Consider the following 20,835-nt stretch of genomic DNA (forward strand, 5'->3'; position numbering starts at 1 on the left):
GCGCAGATCCGAGGGGTATAAAGCGAATGTTTTTCCAAAATCACAGCAGTTGTTGGATTTCCCCCGTTTGTGTTCTCTTCTGTGTCCCTGTGTGCTTACGTAAAAATTTTCAAGATGGGTATGTTCCAGCTAGGCTGAATCGTAGCTGAACAGCAAGAAGCTCGGAACTGGCTGCGCGCACTTCAAGCATCAAGCACGTAGGAAATGAGCATACACAGGACAAGTGCTGACCACTGACTGTTACAGCTCGACAATTAAGGTACGCTGCCCAAATAGGAAGACGTACAAAATTAACGCAAAATATACACAAGACTAGCGCGATCAACTGTCACAATTCTTTTGCGTATGTGAGCAGCGTGGTGCTTTCGTAAACGCAGCCGCGGCCGCAAGCTAAGTGACCTTCGCGGAACTTTGAAGCAAACTTGCGGCGGAAGCACAAGGGTAAAAAGCACCCTGTTTCCAGGATAAGCGCGTGCGCTGGTGAGCGACCACGCCAGATCGTGTCACGCTATGTGGAGGTGCGCACGTATAGAAGCGTGCGGGGCAGCGCGGGCCAGCGACTTTTGAAGACAATAATCTTTCTTGGGGCACTTCGACGCAACAATTTCGGTCTGCCTTTCTGTCTGTACATTTATAGGTTTATCCGCCAGAACAATATCCAAAGCAGTCTCAAGTGATACACCAAATGGCCATCCCCATCCACAGCACCTACTAATATTCCTAAAGTTTCAGCGTTCAAACTTCTGCGATTGTTAATTAAAAAGCAAATATTGTGGATATCTGAGGCACCTTAAATGGACACTAAAGCAACTATTAAGTCGATGTTGATTTTTGAAAGAGTGGTCCAGAAGCCTCGTAGGGGTACTTTTGCGTCAAGGAAGTGCCTATTTTGAAATGAAATTGGATCTTAATGGTTCGCATTAGGTTAGCGCACTTCATATTACCCGCCTCATTGAAGTGGACCGACCGGACAGACTTACGTCACTGTTGCCGTGCACAATGTTGCCCAGCTTTACTGCGTTCGTAGCAGCAGTCCGGAAGTGGCGGGAGCCCCAGCAGCAACAACGCCCATCCCGCCATTAACTCCGAGATTGCAGACGTATTTTGGTTCAACTACGCTCCGCTGGATGACACCACCTGTCCAGTTTGACCAAACTTAGTTGAATATTTTAACCACTCATGCCGTTCCCTATAGTAACGTTCGGTGGTGGTTTTTTACACAAATCAAACAGACACGAACAAGTAGCATGTTATTGCGTCTCTTGATGCACGTAAGGTTCTTGATTTAGTGCAGCTAGATCGATTACTAGTGATTAATTGTAGGCGGTCTGTGTGATGTCATTGGGATCATTTCGAAAATGTCCTACTGCGACGCATGTGTTCTTGTGCATTTACCTTAATTCCTCGGTAAGTAGGACACTGTTGATAGTATTGTCGTTTTAGATGTTGTCATATATTGAGCTTTCACTCTGACGTAAATTGTTATTTGACTTTAGTGACCCTTAAACATTATGTCAATATTTTGAATGTGCGTCTTTATACTAGAGACGACATACACAAGTAATTGTAGAACCGTTGCGTTTATCACGCTGCGCTGATAATGTAACGCGATGCTCAAAAAGGTAAGTGTTTCCAAAGCTTCGCAACGAGTAAAGTCCCTTGATCTTGGAGAAAGTACCGCCATCCAGTGCACTCGCCACCACGCGCTCGACCTCCTCTCTCTCTCATCGCCCCCCTTCGCCTCCTCCAGGTCTCTGAGATACCTCTTCTGCCCGATGATTGATCTCCTTCGTGGTTGCCCTTAGCGACGCGTGGACCTTGCACTTTGCTTGTGTTTTTTTTTCGCTCGCGCCATTTTTCACCGATGCTCTGCGTAACATAGTGCTTTGTTTTCTTTGCTTTGTGCGGGCGCAAATCCGTGCTGTTGCGCCTATTACTGCAAAAACTGCAGGGAAAGTGCTTACGCACTTTATATGATACCCCAAGATAAACGCGATGGCTTGCGCAACTCACAATGGTTGCACAACATCGGCCGAAAAAACATTCCGACCAAGAACAGTATATTTTGTGAGGTAAGGCGCCTCTCTTATTGCTCGTATCAAAGCATCGCCGAATGCTGCATTTGAATACTGTTTCGGCCTGGTCGTCAACATACATGCTTTTAGGGGTGAAGCTCCTTACGCCGTGGATCGTATGTCCCGTGTCGTCATAGTCGTCGTGGTAGCCAGTTGCATTGCATTGGATGTTATTAAAAATGGCGTCACAGCATATCCACGGAGTGAATGATGATGAGTGGAACAAAGCGTCCGTCAGTCCGTTTATACTTCCGTGCGTCCGTGCGCTCTTCTATCCGTCCTTCCGTCTGTGCGTCCGTCCGTCCACACGTTCCGCCCCACTCGTCATTATTAATTTCCTGTGACATAAATTTCCTGTGATGTGTGATTCGCTGTGATTTTTTTCGCGGCTACGCATGAGTTCTGACCTGAGCGTTCATGAAATAAGGTACACTCCCACCTTCAATCACAATCTTAACTAATTGAATGTTTTCTCTCTCTCTTCATGCGTTGCTTTAAAGTGGAGTTGTCATCAATATGCTGAATTCCTTTGTTAGAAACAAGAAAAGAAGTGGAATCTTTTAACGTTGTTGTACAAAGTTATGTAAAAAAAAGTTGCCTTAAATGCACCTTGTTGCGTTCGGCCAGCCACTGCTAGGAATTTCCGCCGTAAACATGATTAATTTTCGGCACTCATATTTGCACAAACTAATGCTTGCATATACATTTATTTTCCCAGAACAGTTGTTGAATGCAATTCACTGCCTCGCGAAATTTTTTTAGCTGACAATTATGTCACTGGAGCGTTATGTACTTGGTGATTAGAATGTTCAAATGTGTTATAAACTTTGTTGCTGTTTCACAGACATGTGACCTCGATTAGAGTATGGATACATGTTTTTTTTTGCTGTTACGAATCACGTGATGTTTCTTGTGCCCCTTCTTTCTGGGCCAAATCGCTGGTCTTCAGTATGTCTAAATAAATAAATGAAAATATATTTACGAGAAGGAGACGGACTCGGAGGGGTATTCACAGATGTATTTACAGCCGGTTAAACGAGCAGCGCCAGCCACACAGATTAGCTCGCACCAGTCTATCTGCTTTGTCTTCTACAACTCCATGCATTGGCACGTAGCATGACCCCCGGCGGCGGAGGTCATGCTAAACGGTGCATGACCTCGGTGCCTTAAGGGTCGTTATCTGACGCATTATTGTAGGGCTTGATCCACGATTCGTGTGCAATATCACTGGACCGCACAGCAGATGATGATGGATAGATGGGGCTGATCTCGTAGCTGAGAGGTGTTACTTGACGCAATATACGGTAGGGTCCAGTGTGATGAGACAGAAGTTTTTCTGATAGGCCCAGCCTACGATGAGGGGACCAGAGTAAAACGAAGGTACCGGAAGCGAAATGTACCTCTCAATGTTCCGCATCGTACTGACGGCATTGGTTGGTTTGCGATACCATCATCCGAGCGCGAGCGAGCTGACGGGCATGATCGGCTCGCGCAATCGCGTCACCGGCATACTCGCTGGTGGACGAGGTGTGAGCTGAGATGACTGTGATCAGTGGTAAAGTGGGCTTTCTTCCGTACGATAAGTAGAATGGCAAAAAGCCTGCTGTGTCGTGACGGGATGAATTAGAAGTGAAAGTTGCGTAGGGTAAGGCAAGGTCCCAGTCTCGGTGGTCGGGCGACACGTACATAGCGAGCATATTTGTTTAAGTGCGGTTAAATCGTTCAGTGAGACCGTTTGTTTGAGGGTGGTAAGCGGTTGTCAGTGTGTGTTGCGTGGAACAAGAACGAACAATGTCGGCGATGGCTTGGGATAGAAATGCACGGACACGGTCTGTGAGAAGCTGTCTCGGAGCACCGTGAATCAATATAACGTCCCGTAACAAGACGTCAGCGACGTCGGTTACACAGCTGGTCGGCAGAGCTCGCGTAATAGCGTAGCATGTAGCGTAGTCTGTAATAACGGCTATCCATTTGTTTCCCAATGTTGATGTGGGAAAAGGACCAAGCAGGTCTAACCCAACACGGTAAAATGGTTCCGCGGGTATGTCAGTTGGTTGAAGATAGCCAGCGGGCAGCAGCAGCGGTGTTTTACGACGTTGGCATAGTTCACACGTGGCGACGTATCGGCGTACCGAGCGAGCAAGGCCTGGCCAGAAGAAACGGCACCAGACGCACTCGCACTTGCGGGATACGCCAAGGTGTCCAGCCGTGGGAGCGTCGTGAAGTTCGGTGCGAACACAGCGGCGCAAATGCTTAGGCACAACAGTAAGAAGGTTGGGCCCGTCTGGTCGGAAATCGCGACGGTATAGCACACCCTTTTGAATGACAAAGTAGCGGACAGAAGCATCATTTGGGGAGGATTCCATACGGCCGATGATGTCAAGCAGCACTGGATCTCGCTTCTGTTATTCTACAATATAAAGAAAGTCGGACACTGACAGGATAGAGTTCTCCGTGGGCTCGTCAGTGTCCTCAGGATCGTCGACAAGGTACCGGGAGAGGCAATCGGCATTATGGTGTAGGCGGCCAGATTTGTAGACCACCGAATAGAAAAAATCTTGCAGGTGCAAGCCCAGCGACCAAGGCGGCTGATGGATCTTTCATAGAGTTGAGCCAGCAGAGCGCGTGGTGGTCGGTAACTACCGAAGCTGGGCGTCCGTATAGATAACGTCGAAATTTTGTCACCACCCATACAAGAGCCAAGCACTCACGTACTGTGATCGAATAGTTACGTTTAGGAGCGGATAGGAGGCGGCTAGCATATGCAATAACGCAATCATGGCCAAGCTGTTTCTGAGCCAGCACTGCACCAATGCCATGCCCACTTGCGTCTGTACGGATTTCTATAGGGGCAGCAGGGTTGAAGTGTGCCAGAATCGGAGTAGTAGTGAGAAGGGCGATGAGAGTCGAGAACGCAGAAACCTCTTCGCAGCCCCATGAAAACAGGACGTCTTTCTTGAGGAGCTGCGTAAGCGGCCTCGCTATGTGCGCAAAATTTTTCACGAAGCATCGGAAGTAGGAACATAGTCTGATAAAGCTGCGTAGATCCTTTGCAGATCGTGGTACAGGAAAGTTTTTGACAGCGCTGAATTTCGCCGGGTCTGGTTTTACACCGTTGGCGTCTACTAAATGTCCAAGTACTGTGATTTGATTGCAGCCAAAGTGACATTTGGACGAGTTAAGCCGAAGGCAAGCGCGACGGAAAATTCCTAAGATGGCTGAGAGGCGCTCTATATGAGTTTCAAATGTTGGTGAAAAGACGATGACATCGTCCAAGAAGCACAAACAGGTGGACCATTTGAATCCTCTGAGCAGGGAGTCCGTCATTCGTTCAAAGGTGGCTGGAGCGTTACAAAGGCCGAAGGGCATGACCTTAAACTGATATAGGCCATCGAAGGTGATGAATGCCGTCTTTTCACGGTACATTTCATATACCTCTGTCTGCCAGTAGCCGGAACGAAGGTCTACGTAGGAAAAAGTAGTGGGAATTATAGAGGCAATCAAGCGCATAATCTATTCGTGTCACAGGGTAAACGTCTTTTTTGGTAATTTTGTTGAGGTGTCGATAATCAACACAGAAACGCCATGCACAGTCTTTCTTGCGGACTAGCAATACAGGAGAAGCCGAAGGACTGCAGAATGGCTCAATGATGTTCTTGGCGAGCATTTTGTCGACCTCACTCTTGATAATGTGACGCTTGGCCGCCGACACCCGTTATGGACGCCTATGATTAGGATGCTCATTGCCAGTGTTTATGCGGTGGGTCATACCAGTAGCTTTCCCCAACGGACGGCCGCTGAGGTCAAAAACGTCGATGTAAAACAGCAGAACCCGGTGGAGCTCATCAGTCTTCTGAGGCGTTAACTTGGAAGCGATCATCGACGTAATAGCAATGTCGGAGCAAGTGGCAGATTGATATTGAGCGCGTGGGTCAGAAGGAGTGGCCATCTTGAAAACATCTACGGCATTGTCTTCTAAGGTGCAGAGCGACGCCAAAGAGATCCCTTGTGGCAGCACTTGAGGTGTCAAGTTAAAGTTCACAACTGGGAGGCACGTAGAATTTCCTATGAAGGACAGAATAGTGTGCGGTAATGTGATGCCACGGTTTATTAGGACATTGGTGATAGGGGTCAGAACATAGTCACCGTCTTGAACTGGTGTTATTCAGACGAGCTCCATGTAGGTTAGTGTCTGTGGAGGGAGGCGCGCGTGTCCCGTTGTTGAGAGGCGAGTCGGCCGTTGTGCAAGAGATTCTTTTGCGGGCAAGTGTAGACGGAGCGTACTGGTCGAACAACCTATGAGGGCAGAATGCGCGCACAGGAAGGCGAGGCTTAAGATCACGTAGCGGTGGCATTTATCAAGGACGGTGAAGAGAACAACTGTGTGTCGATCCGCAATGCTTACACGAGCGGAGCACATTCTAACGATAGATGCTATTCCGCCATCCGCAACACGAACGAACTGAGTGGTCACAGGTGTGAGAACCTTCTTGAGCTTGCGGCGAAAATCACTCGTCATCAAAGAAAGTTGAGTGCCGGTGTCGACAAGAGCAGCGACATGTGCGCCATCTACTTGTACGTCTATAAGGTTCCGTTTCATTGGTATCGTCAAGAGAGGATTTACGGTCAGTCCGAGCGATGCAGCGCCACCTCCGCGGGCTGCAACACTTAGTTTTCCGTCGGGGAACCTCATGGGAAGGCGGGGGAAGACGGTCAGCGGGGCTGTGGAGAACGCGACTGGCGTCGTTTGGGGTACGGAGAGCGGGAGTAGCGGTGTTCAGTAGCGGGTTCCTGGGCAAAATAGTCGCGGCTAGTTTCATGGTGATAGGCAGGACGCGCATAGAAGGGACGAGAAGATGGTTGTGCAGGAGGACCCCAGCGACTTCTACAATGGTGAGAAATATACCCGATTCTGGGACACGAGAAGCAGATCGGCTTGTCATCGTGTGTTCGCCATGCGGACGGATTACAGAACGTTGAGGGAGAGCCGGTCGGGAAGGGACGCGCAGGTGTGCGTTGGGGCTGGTAGTCGGTGCGGGGAGGCGGTGAGATAGAGTGAATTCCCAAGCTGGTGATTTCCTGCCGGAGGACTGCTTGAATGAGAGGCAACGTAGTTGGAGGAGAGGGGTAAGGGGACGTTGGTCCCATCTTAGCTGGAGCAGCCGCTTCAAGTTCCCGCCTGACGAGTCGCGTCAAGTTGTCACAGGTGTATGGTGGATGTGTCGAGACACGAGGACATCGCAGTGGTGTTCGGAAGGGGCTGGAACTGATAGGAGATGCGCCTGCTTTTAGCTTCTTGGAACTGGTGTCATTTTTGAATGATAGCATCAACAGATGACACATTGTTGAATACCAACAGGTTGAACGCATCGTCGGCGATACCGTTTAGGTAATGAGCAACCTTTTCAGGCTCGGACATGTTTTCGTCAGCTTGGCGACATAGTGAGAAGACAGCCTGAATGTAACCAATGTAGGGCTCCGTGGAAGATTGTGCGCGAGTCGACAACTCATTTTTTGCAGCTTCACGACGATCAGAGGTGTTGCCAAAAAGCTCACGGATCTTTTCCTTGAAGCTTTCTCAGCTTGTTATGTCATGCTCGTGGTTGTCAAACCAAACACGAAGGATTCCATTGAGATAAAAGATGATGTTTGCGAGCATAGATGTGGGATCCCTCCTGTAAGTGGCTCTGACGCGTTCGTAGAGGCGTAGCCACTGGTCGATGTCAGAAACCTTGCGGGCCGAGAGCACGCCGGGGTCTTAGAGCAAGGGAAGCGTCACGAAAGTTGTGGCGGGCGCTGGGTTGACAGGCCGGGCAGAAGGGCGGGCGACCGGAGAGGATGTAGCCGAGTCCTGAGTAGCCATGTTGAAAGCCGCAAGGGAGCGTCCGCTTCGGAGTTCCGTGGCGAGGATGGGGATTGCACAACTCCACCAAATATGTTACGAGAAGGAGACCAACTCGGAGGGGTAGTCGCAGATGTATTTACAGCCGGTTAAGCGAGCAGCGCTTGCCACACAGATAAGCTCACGCCAGTCTATCTGCTTTGTCTTCTACAACTCCATGCACTGGCACGTAGCAATATTGAGCTCACGCTTTCTCTCGCACGCACCTCGGCAATTGTCAAAAATGCACAACTAAAGTCTGCTTTCACTGCGAACAATTACGTGAGATGACAGAGATTCTGGATCGCGCTTTTTGTGACTCTTAGGATTTGTTTACGAGAACGTTTGTTGGAGAAAAGAAATGAACTTATGAGTAGAGATGACACTAATTGGTGGTTGCTTCCATAAGGGTATTTATTTTGTAACTTTATAGGGGGAACTTAACACACAATAATCATGAAAGAGAGGCGATCCATCGAACTAAATAAGGAAATACAGAGGTGCAAAAAAAAATGGCAGTATATCCACGGGGTGAATGATGGAGAGTGGGGCGAAGCATCCGTCATCTATTCGTTTTTGCTTCCGTCCATCCATCGGTCCGTGCAGCCATCCGCGCGTCCATCCAACATGTGTCTGTGTGTCCGTTCGTCCATCTAGTCAACACTCCAAGTTCCACCATCTCGCATCTTTTCATCATATATGCGTCCGTCTGTGCGACCGTCCGTGCGTGCGTCTGTTCGTGCGTCCGTCCCTGCGTTCGTCCATGCATCCGCCCCTGCGTCAGTCCATGCGTCCACCCGCCCGTGCAGCCCTCCGCGCGTCCGTCCATGCTTCTGTCTGTGTGTCCGTTCGTCCATCTAGTCAACACTCCAAGTGCCACCATCTCGCATCTTTTCATCATATATTCAGCATATATAAGCACCACCATCCAGCGACATAAACGAGAGGTGGCACACGCACACTTTCTTACGGCTTGCGCTTCGTGTCTACTTCCCACCTTTAACCACCTCGACTTCATGGCATATACTAGTGCACCGTATTCATGGCACTGCGGCCCAACGCTCGCTAAACCTTTCTAAAACCAAGGAGGTGACGCCCGGCGAATATAACGTAGCAACCCTTTCTTGTCAGATAGTGCTCAATGTACATTCCAATGGCTGCTAATCGAGAATGAAAGACAGGAGAATTCAGCTTTTTGTTAACGCGATTTTTTTTTTATTGTGCAACAACGCACAGGAAAAGTCTCCCACCGGCACCACCTTGCAGGTCAAAGCGTAAGACTGGTTACGCACTACGACTGCGACAAGGGATGAACGGGTGTCACTTTTCGAGCTTCACCCCTAAAAAGCTATAGCATTGTGATAGCGAGTTAGCCATTTTCTAAGAGAACGTGGCCGCAATCGTTTCGTTCACGACTCCATTAACACTTTTTACATTCCCCGGTAAAAAAATTATATTACCTTTTATACTAGTGTCACATGGGTACGTCTGACCGAGATCAGTCAGCCGGATAGGACTTCTTTGGTCGCTATGGACGCACAGCTAATGATGACAGTCCTGGTGCAGAGTTTTCCTTTCACAAATAAACCGATCGCTAGTTTCTTTGACAAAACACGAAAACAGAGTTCTATTGAATCATTTTCTTATGTTTCTGTTATTGTGGTAGACGAGTGACTGTTGGCGACACTTACTCGTAATGACATTGCTTAAAAGCCTTCTTCAGTTTGTAGACCACTGCGGAAAGCTACTTTCTCACCGAGTAGATAAACACGTGGCTAGACAATCCATCATCCGCGAAGTCATTCCAATATGTGAGGCTGTAAGTACCTGTGTAGTATACTGGCGCACAAGCACGAAAAGAAATCCGAACACAGACGGACATACCACAAGCCGAACTACATCAGATGTAAACGTGCAGCTTGTCATCATACAGCAGAAAAACATCCGCGTCGCAGAAATACCCATAAAACTTTTAATTAATAGCGTGCCTCAATTATACGACCTTCTGAAGAAGCTTATCCTTTAATAAACGATTGCCTCAGTGTTCCTTATTTTCTTATGAACATTTAAATAAAATTCGGCAGATCCCACATATCTGGGAATCAACTTGATGCGAAGCGTGTGGAGGGAAGGTGGCTGTGTTGCATTTTTTTATTGAGCAACACGTCCCGAAATGACGCTAGATATATGCACAAATTTTGCACGCACAGATATATGTTGAAGAGTTGCAGATGTTTATATAACCAGTTGTTTGCACTTGCGCAACGACCAACTGGAAAATTGGTAATAGCAACACCGGAAGCTGATATGAAGCGCTGATATTTGTGAGGATGCTGGCCCTGGACACAGTTACACAAATCAACTTCAGCGCATGGCAACTAACCATAATTGACGTTAACCCGATGTGACGGCTGTATGAAAGGAGTACATATGTAATGTTTATAAAACGGGGTAGGCAGCATTGCAACCATTATTGGCGTTTTACAAAGATTAGCCTCTATTTGAAAAGTAGTTCCGAGACCTGGTGTAGCTCTGTGGTAGAATTCTTGACTGCCACGCAGAATGCTTGGGTTCGATTCCTGCCGGGCTCCTTAAATTTATTATTTGCATTCGTCGGGTGGCCTACGCTGCTCATGTCAGACTTTCTTAACGCTGACATTTATTCTATGCCTTCATTGAGTCGACGCTACTAATGTCGGGTATTGCTGAACGCTCACGCGTTCAGATTGATCATGTGTGTTTTCGTCGTTTTTGGGTAGTTACCAAGTGTCTATCACCTGTGACACATAACCGCGCGTCAGTATGTGCCAGTGTCTAGCGGGAAGTTTTTGACGACGTACGCGACGGGATTGTGACATTATTCATGTTTTGACCAGCGCGTCGTATTAGTCAAACCATCTTACCCTCGAATGCTAATTTTGGTTCACGCCACGTCAAGGGGGTGACCATGAGAGCACCCAAACGTAAGCGTCTAGATGAATATATAGATACGCTCAAAGTCGCTGAAGTTCGCTAAGAAATGCTTCACATTAAAAAAATTTCAGCATACTGTAGCGCGCTAGCTGCCGCAAATAAACCGCCTCCATTGAATTCTGCGTCGCACCCGCGGGAGCGTGGGCGAAAAATGGCGCCGCGCGCCTAGCGTGCGGCAAGCGGGTGAGGAGAATCGAGGAGGAAACACGCGCGTGGAAGAGAATATCGTTACTTTATAGCTAAAACGACACGGTGGTGGCACTTGCCCGTCGCTTTGCGTTCTACAATCTATCGCATCTGAGATAGGCGCACACGCCTTCCATCGTTTTTGAAAATAACTGCCAGATAGCTGTTGTGTATAAATTGCCTTGATGCACTCGCCCGCCTTCGCTGCACGGATCGTGACTCTCTAACGCAATGCCTTCAAAATACAATTCACCGATTTTTTCGCGCAAAACATCAAATAAATGTTTTGTTCACTCTCTCCAGACGAAAGACTATTGTCTTTTATTTGTAGTGAAACATGTAGATGCGAGGTTAATGTTTTCAGCTAGCGTGTTATCTCACTACTGATGACGAAAACGCGCCAATATTGCTGGGCTCCTTAAATCGCCAACGTTACATTGTTTTATATAAATGGCTTGCGGTTAAGAAGCCGGCGATTGTACGCTCAGTGGTCCAGTGATTTGCTTCGCATGTTGCGGAGAGGGAGGTCGCTGGTTCGACGCCCCACCAAAGATTTTTTCATGTTGTTTCTTTCTTTGCAATCTATGATTATTTACAACGTCATATCCGTGATCAAAGTGCGCCAGCGCAGTCATGGTAGAACGCGGCATAAAACAGTTTCATGCTAAAGAACAGTAGGGCGGCTATGCACTTGTGGTGGCAAGACTACACTACACTATACTACACTACAGAAAGCTGTGTCTTACGTAGGGCTTCATCTTTTTGATGTGTATTTTAGAAAAAGAAGAAGGTGTTGTATGGAGTACACTATTGTGAAGAAATTCGGCGTTCATCGAAGACTAATTAGACCGATTTTTATAATTCGAAAATCCTCCGCAATCTGGTGTATAATTTCGCATTATAGGTTTTGTGATGCTTTTTTAAGTTGATTATTTCTCCTATAACTTCGTAACATTGCAGCTTATATACTTTCACTCAATATACTTTTTATTATATACTCATTATTTCATTCTTCCGTCATGTACCCTGTTCAGAAGGCTGTTGTTCATGTGGACCCTCTCATCTCTTTTACCTCATATCCCTCACTTGGTATACTTTACTATACAGGGTTATGCTTGTTGAACCTGTTCTATGTCGTTTTCATTAGGCTTGTCTGTATCTTTTTTTTTAAAGACGATAATCTTTCTTGGGGACCTTCGATGCCGAAATTTTGGTCTGTCTGTTTTTTTGTCTGTCCTTCTGTCTGTACATTTGTCTGTTTGTTTTAAGAAAAAGTGGTCACTGACTTATAGTACTTGGTAATATACCATGGGAGAGCCTGAAGCCGTCCATTGGGCAATCTTGCTAAACTCAAGGGCAGTACGAGGTACTCTTCTTCCTAGAACTGTGTGTTTAGAAAAAGCGGTTAACGATTTCGAGTGCTTAGTACTCGACTATGAAAGAGCCTAAAGCCATCCCAAACTGATACAATGGGTGACGACAGCTTTTATGGCAACTACGTGACCAAACAATACCTCCATTGGCCAGCCCCATCTGCTGCATTCACCACAATCGCTCAAGTTTCAGCGTTCACACTTGTGCGATTGTTAATTTAAGAGCCATTATTGGGCATACCTGAGGCACCAAAACAACACGCCGATGTTTTGTATGTGTGGCTTTATACTAAACAAGGCACACACAAGTAATCCCAAGGATCGTAGGGTTTATCACGCTGCGCTGACAAATCAACGCGATGCTCAAAAACACGAGTGTTTCCAACGCATTGCTAAGACGACACGGTGGTAACGCCTGCCCGTCACTTCGCATTCTACTCCTTATTGCCTCTGAGATGGGGGCACGCATCTTTCTCTGCGGGCGCGCACGCCTTCCTTCGTTGTCGAACATAACTGAAGGATGGCGCTCTTGTATAGCGTGACTCGATGCGCTCGTTATTCTTTCCTGCACGGATCGAAACTCGCTAGGGCAGCGCTTCCAGAATGCAATTAAATTATTTTCTCGCGCAGAATAAATAAGTGCTTTCTTCACTCTCTCCTAACACAAGGCTATCGTCTTTCGACGACATTTCCGGGGAATTATGCAGATACGAGGCCAATTTTGGTCTTTGCTTTTGCTTGGTCTTTTTCTCTCAGTCTTTTAATTTTTCCATTTCTCTCTTTTTGATTTGCCTAATATTTCTCTACATTATTGTTCGTTCTCTCCCCTTCCATGTTATTTCGTTTTCTCATCTTTCTGCCGTTCCCCCTCTGTCTATTACTTTCTGTCTTTCCATCGTTACTCTCTTCTTCTCTTCCTTTTCTTTATCTCCTTCGACCCCTCTCAGTCTGTAGTCGTTCTCTTCCCTTATTTTTTCTGTCTCCCCATTATCGATATCTCTTCTTTTTTCTCTGTGTTTCATTCCCTCACTCGTCATGGCCATTGAATTCTACGCCGGGTAAGTCGGTGCACGTGTCGTCGGAGTGAAGCAGAAGGGGACAAAAAAGCCCATGCCGGTTTGTTGTGAGGGTAGTTTTCGAGTTCTGCAGACACATAACGCTCGGTTTAGGACAAATCTGATATATTGAAAGCTTTAGGGACGAAGCTTTTTATAGCGGAACCCGTTCATCCCTCGTAGCCGTTGTAGTATGTAACAAGTATAACATTTTGGCGTCCGAGGTTGAGCCGGTGAGAGATTTCTTTTTTGTGTTGTTGAACAATAAAATTGTGCTCAATATACATACCAATGGCTGCTAATGGGGAATGAGAGACAGGAGCATTCGGCTTTTAGGTAACACGCACGCTGCGATCCCCATTAGCAGCCATCGGCATTTCCATTGAGCACCACCTGGCAAGAAAGGGTTGCTACGTTATACTCGCTGGGTGTAGCCTCCTTAGTTTTAGAAAGGTTTAGCGAGCGTTGAGCCGCAGTGCCATGAATACAATGAACTAATATATACCATGAATGAACTCGAGGTGGTTAAAGGGGGGAAGTAGATATGAAGCGCAAGCCGTAAGAAAGCGAAAGCCGAATTCTCCTGTCTCTCTTTTCCCATTAGCAGCCATTGGCATGTACATTGAGCACTATCTGTCAGGAAAAGGTTGCTACGTTATACTCGCTGGGCGTAACCTCCTTGGTTTTAGCAAGGTATAGAGAGCGTTGGGCCGCAGTGTCATGAATACAGTGAACTAGTATATACCATCCACTCGAGGTGGTTAAGGGTGGGAAGTAGACCCGAAGCGCAAGCCGTTAGAAAGTGTGCCACGTCTTGTTAAGTCCTTGGAATGTCCGCTAGATGGCGGAGCTTCTATATGAGGAATATATGATGAAAAGATGCGAGATGGTTGTACTTGGAGTGTTGAATAGGTGGACGAACGGACACACAGACAGGTGCATGGACGGACGAACGGATGGCTGCACGGACGGATGGACGCATGGACGAACGCAGGAGTAGATGCATGAACGAAAGCAGGGACGGACGCACAGATGAAGGTGCGGACGCACGAACAGACGCACGCACGGACGGGCGGATGGACGCACGGGCAGCCACACAGACGCACGCATGGATGGACAGAAGCAAGAAAGAATGGACGGACGGATGCTTCGCCACACTATCCATCATTCACTCCGTGGATATGCCGCCATTTTTTATTCAGCAATATGCTACAGTTTGCACAACCGACAATAATACATGATATTGTTTCTATGTTTCATGGAGGCAAGTCTGAAGCTCATTTTCTTTCTTGTCGAGCAGAAACTGGAAGTAAACTTTGCATGATTTTGTACACAGGTTTATCATGTCCACGAACGCACGCAAGCTACAATCTCTAACTGAATCCCGTGTTTTACTTGCACAGCATGCGTACCACTTAACCTAAGCACGCAGAACGAGAGGGTTGTCTTCTGGCGCGCAATAAAAGTGATGCTCAGTGGCGAGCCAGTTACGTTGACATGCGAATGTGCGAGAGCCTTGCAGCACCACCCTGTCAGTGTACACTGTCGTCCTTTATGAAAGGGAACACGTGAACGCGTGGCCGGCGCTATGCGGCGGCTGCCTACAGCACCATCAACCGACAAGTGAAGAAAGTACGTTCACTTTTGGCGCCATCTATGGCCAAGCTAGATAACGAGTCATGGCCGGTAGACAAACGCTGCCAGATTACGTTCCCGCGCCGCTCGCTCGGCGAGCGATATCGGGCGATCACTGCAGCCTGCGCCGTGGTCGCACACAACGTTTGATATCATGGCAGCTGACTACGCACTGCAAGCCTGAGCAGAGAGGGACTGCAATCTAGCAGCGCTTGTCTACCGGTCATAACTGGTTGTTCTTTATTTTTTGGCGACAGATCACGCTGAGAGCGAACGTGTTTTCTTTTGCTGTCAGTTGATGGTGCTATAAGCAGCCGCCGCAGAGTGCAGGCCACGCGTCCGTGTGTTCTTTTTCATAAAGGATGGCAGTGTACACATGGCGAACTACAGGCCGACAATTTGGCAACCGGAAGGAGTAATCCTGTTCCGTATGTGGTCTGCCCCTCGCTCTATACCACAATGCAACACATTGGTTCCACACGCACCCACTAGCGGTGGCACATATATACCATCAGTCACACGCTCCGACAGTCCCGTTTCAATGTGTCAGTACTGTACTTGGGGTCACTCACGTGCCAAAACGCTGTCAAATACGAAATCTGGCACAGCACCCAACTCACAGACTGCATGCAAAGCGAAGCGAAGGAACTGTTACTGGCACACAAACACACATTGCAGGCTTCTCTAGTGCTAATTACCGTTGATACACAGGCGCCGATCCCTGCATGATAAGTACACTAAGGCACAGGCTTCGCTGCATTGAACCGCACACCAAATACACTACCGCTGGTCTTCAAACCGCTTTCACGCACCAAAAAAGCAGCGGTAATCAAAACACAATCCAGTCGAATACTGAAGCAACTCAATCGAGAAGAATTTGTTAAAATCGGCACCCACAGAGACTTTCTTTACGATGCCGTGCTGTTTTCGTGTTAAGAAAGCTATTAACAAGTTCTTGTGCGCTTTTCACGGCGCGACGCAAAATTTAGCTTCATTAATTTATTTACGGGCATTTTTTGGTGACGTAAGCAAATATAGCAACTGCAACACCATCGCTTACACGTTGCTGAGCAGTCGCCGCGCGCTGTCTTGCAGTGGCCGATGTGACGACAAGGACGTCTTATGACTGTTTTTTTTTTTGCTTCATGAATCGACTTACGTGACCAAATTTCTCTGGTGGGACGTTTTTCTTGTGAGTGAGTTTAGTGAATACTGCCACTGTTTTTTAGTTTTTAGATCTGCTAAACTAAACCATGTTATCACAAGCATCAGCTTGTTCTGGAAAGATAAAGTTCAGCGCATGCATAAAAAAAAGTGAGTGGGATTAGCTAGAACTCGGAGTATTTTCATGACAAACAAGAAATAAAACGGAAGGAGACATTTCTAGGACGTTCCTTTAAAATATCCGACATCGTATCATTTTTGGGGGGTCTCTTTATAGGAATATACAGATTATCGATCAGCTCCTATAGAGTGCACTCGGATACTGCTGCGTAGAAATAGTACTAGTTTCGGATAGCAGGCACAATCGCTTTTATGGCTGTTAGCTGTCCTCGCTTTGCAATTGGAGTTACGCGTATGGGGGTTAATCTTGATTTTGGATTTGTGCCGACGAAAACCTGTAATTTCGGTAACATGTCACGTTTCAAAGCCGTTATAGACGCAAAGAGACATGTGCAACAAAACGCGTGTTCTACGTTGCAAGTATGGCCTTCCACGTTATTATGGATCTTCTCGTAATTTTTGTATTCACACTGCACTTGCAGATAACTATCATTTCGCTTAGTTCTTCCTCAGTCGAAGAGTGATGGCCATCATCGCTCAAAGTGCAGGTGGCCCTTGTCTACTCGGAGGGCCTTCGTTCATTGCACTCGACATGGTGCCTTTGTTCGCACTGTGCTAGAGCTTCTGTCATGAAAACCGTGTGGTTTGGCGTTGCATATAGGACATTCTCGTAGCCAGTTATATGTCTTTATCATCACTATCGTAGCCACTCACTCTATCGTGGTTTATCTGTACGAGGACTTTGCTTTTCTAGAGAAAGACTTCGCTTTTCTAAGCTTTCTTTCTTTCTTTCTTTCTTTCTTTCTTTCTTTCTTTCTTTCTTTCTCTCTTTCTTTGTTTGTTTCTTGCTTTCTTTCTGTCTTTCTTCCTTTTTTTCTTTCTTTGTTTGTTCGTTTCTTTCTTTCTCTCTTTCTTTTCAAGTTTTTCTTTCTTGATTCTTTTTTTTCTTCTCTCTTTCTCTTTTTTCTTTCTTGTTTTCTTTAGTGGATACGCTGTTGCTGTCAACATTTTGGCGTCACATAATGACAGCACGTTCACATGCAAATTGATCGCCGAAGATGTGTTGCATGGGAGTAAACAACAAGAGGGAAGGCAAGGAGGTTAACCTGCCACATGTCCGGTTTGCTACCCTACGCTGGGGGAATAGGAAGGGGGCATAAAGATGAGAGAGAGAGAAAAAAAAAAGGATTGTCAGTCAATCGGCTGGCGCGAATGCAGCGGTGGCACTACACAAAAGTTAAAGGTGGTCACTTAGGCCTGTAGTCCTCAAAAAGCACAAGACAGCTTTGACTGCTTTTTGAGCCGACGAAAGGCGATGACGGTGTTCCAGTAGCATCTGCACAGAGAGTGGCCGATCGTCCAATTGTCGCAATGCGTCCGAAAGCTTCTGTTTTTCAAAGGGAAATCGGGGGCAATGGCATATCAGATGGTCGATGTCTTCTTTGGTGCAGCAGACGTCGCATTCCGCGTTGTCGGTCAATCCGATGAGGGTTCTATATGCTTTTGTGAAGGCAACGCCCAAACATAGGCGACAAAAAAGTGACGCTTCACGTCGACGAAGTCCGGATGGAGGTCGAAGTTCCAGTCGAGGGTTTATTTGGTATAGTCTCGTATTTCTTATGCTTGGGGTGTTCCACTCCTGCAGACTCAGACTACGTGCCAGGTGACGAAGTTGATTTGCAGCGTCAGTCCTTGACAGAGTAATCGGAAGGGTGTGATCTTCTTGGTGCGATGTGCGAGCCGCGTTGTCTGCGGAATCATTGCCACTGATCCCACAATGGCCAGGAAGCCACTGAAACTAGACCTCGAGGCCTGTTTCTGTGACGTGATGAACGAGCTTGACAACTTCGTAAGTTAATTGTTCATGGCAACCTCGTCGAAGGACTGACTGCATGCTCTGTAGGGCTGGTTTTGAGTCGGAAAACACAGCCCATTTACTAGAGAAGATGTGTTGCACTGTTGCTAACGAAAACAACAAAGCAGGCTCAGTTCAGTTTTGTTGTCCCATTCGCCAACCTGGGGCTGGACTTCACAAGTGAGAACATACTTTCTTTCAGTTCTTAGGATGTGGGCTTCAGCCACAAAAACGCTTTTGATGCGGTTTGTAGTTATCTTCAGAAAACGAATAGAATGCGAGTGTAAATTCATACTTGTGTATTTACCGTAGTGATGAACTGTGGTGATGCATGAACATTAGAAAGTTCATTTTTTATTTATTTTTCTTTTGCTTCAATTTATAATCAAATGAAATGTTATAATTTCTTTTGACAACTACAACAAGATCGATCGATGTTTCTTTTTTTGCTGGCGAAAGCACTGTGCGAGCGCGTACCGCATGATGCTGTGTACGTAAGTTGCGTGCGCTGTGAAAAATCAATCCAGTTTCACGCAAGACTCGGTGGCGACTGACCACTTCGGTACTTTGTCTTCTCTGGAGGCACAGCGCCCACATCTTCATCAGCAAAGCTTGTGTTCACATCATCGTTGATGGACACATGGTAGCTAGTGCGGTGTTGTTCCTCCCGAGCTTGTCCATGTTCGTTCGCGGTAGCACACATGTTGCACCAGCGTATGATTACAGCAAAATAGGAAAGATGGCAATCCGTCGCCAAGTTTCCTGCATTAGCCGCAATCGGCACTGTTCTCGTTGTCTCAGTGGCATGATTATATGATAGTGATATTCTTATTATTTTTGTGACTACAACGAGCATCTGCATTTTACCGGTAGATAGAACATTTATTGAAGTGCCCAAATTTTTGATAAATAAAACAGCCTCGAAGCCCGTTTACACAAGGGTGTCATTCTAGTACGCATTAACAGACACTCGGGGAATCATATAGCAGTGCCTGCATGCACGTAGTTTAGGTGTTTCGTATGAGCTAGATAGCGAATGAAAATCAGTATTCTATAGAACGCAGTTCCGGTCATACTTTTGAATCATTATGCAAACCTAACTATGTAAATGCTATGAATATAGAAATAACGATAAGTGGTGGTCTGTATGATTTTTTAAAGCAGCGGACAAAGACAAACTTTACTTTCATTTCTGTGCGTCTTTCACAAGCGAAAGTGTATTGAATATTGTCAGCTGAAAAGCACTACTTTGTCAGCTTCATGCGCGAAAAATAGATCGGCATGTGGAGACACCTAACTGGTTAAACCCCACAAATCAATCAATCGGAGACACCTAACTGGGGAGTAGCCTGCCCCTCTATACATAGAAAAACCTGTGCGTTCATCCCATGGAGAAGTTGGAATATATGAGTGGGACGGTATTCCATTTCTTGCGGACTAACGTTGCTCGGGGGCATCAAAATAAAACACGACAGAGAACACCCTTTTCTGTCACAGCGGCTCGACGGAAACAAGTGTGGCTTCCGAAGGGACTGCAGCCGTATTTCCGCAAAACGCCGAGTCTGACGAGACTGACACCCCGAGGTTTTCACAAAGGCCGAACACTTCCGATGTGGCTGAGTTCACTAGCACTTTATGACGTGGGCGCTCAGTTTATAAAGCTCTACGCCATTTCCTCTCACGGGCTAGGAGCATATAAGTGGTGTTTGTGTATAGTGTATACTATAATACCGTGTTACGTAAAACGCCATGCCGGCGTATCGGAAATTTGGAGTTTGCTATTGGCTTGAAGACCACGGCAATACTTCATGTGCCTGTTTTGATGTCCTAACGTGTACAAGAAGCAAAACAGTTTATTATTTACAGAGCTAATGTGTACAGAATACACGCGCGTTTATCAAATATATGTCTAACTTCTGGAATGGCTGAAAGTACGTGAGTAATGTTCAGTTATATTCCAGTAAAAATTGAAAAATATGGCTTCTGATCACAGAATGTGCAAAAGAATTGTAAACAAAGGCACGGTTTCAATCCGTAATTTTTAATGAATCTCAGTGAGAACGCGTGCCCACCGTGATGGTTTAGTGGCTAATGTACTCGTCTGCTGACCCGAAGGTCGCGGCATCGAATCCCGGCTGTGGCAGCTGCATTTTTGATGGAGGCGAAAGTGCTGTAGCTACGCCCGTGGGCTCAGATATGAGTGCACGTTAAAGAACCCCAGGTGGTCGAAATTTCTGGAGCCCTTCACTACAGCGTCTCTCATAATCATATGGTGGTTTCGGGTCCTTAAACTTCATGTATCAAATTATTATCAGTAAGAACGCCCCGCGGTAACTTTTATATTTGTCCCATATTGTGATTCTGCTGCCTCTCGGTAAAACAAAAACAGGGTGTGGCTTAATAGTTCCTTGAAACCGAGATGACGCAAACATTTTGTTTTACATAGATTACTGCTACATCCGAAAAGGAGAACTGTGGCCGTTGTTTTATACTTGCAGAATCAACACGGCCAGTCTAG

The sequence above is a fragment of the Rhipicephalus microplus genome, chromosome 1 (assembly GCF_043290135.1).
Source record: "Rhipicephalus microplus isolate Deutch F79 chromosome 1, USDA_Rmic, whole genome shotgun sequence".
NCBI classification, from domain to species: Eukaryota; Metazoa; Arthropoda; class Arachnida; order Ixodida; family Ixodidae; genus Rhipicephalus; species Rhipicephalus microplus.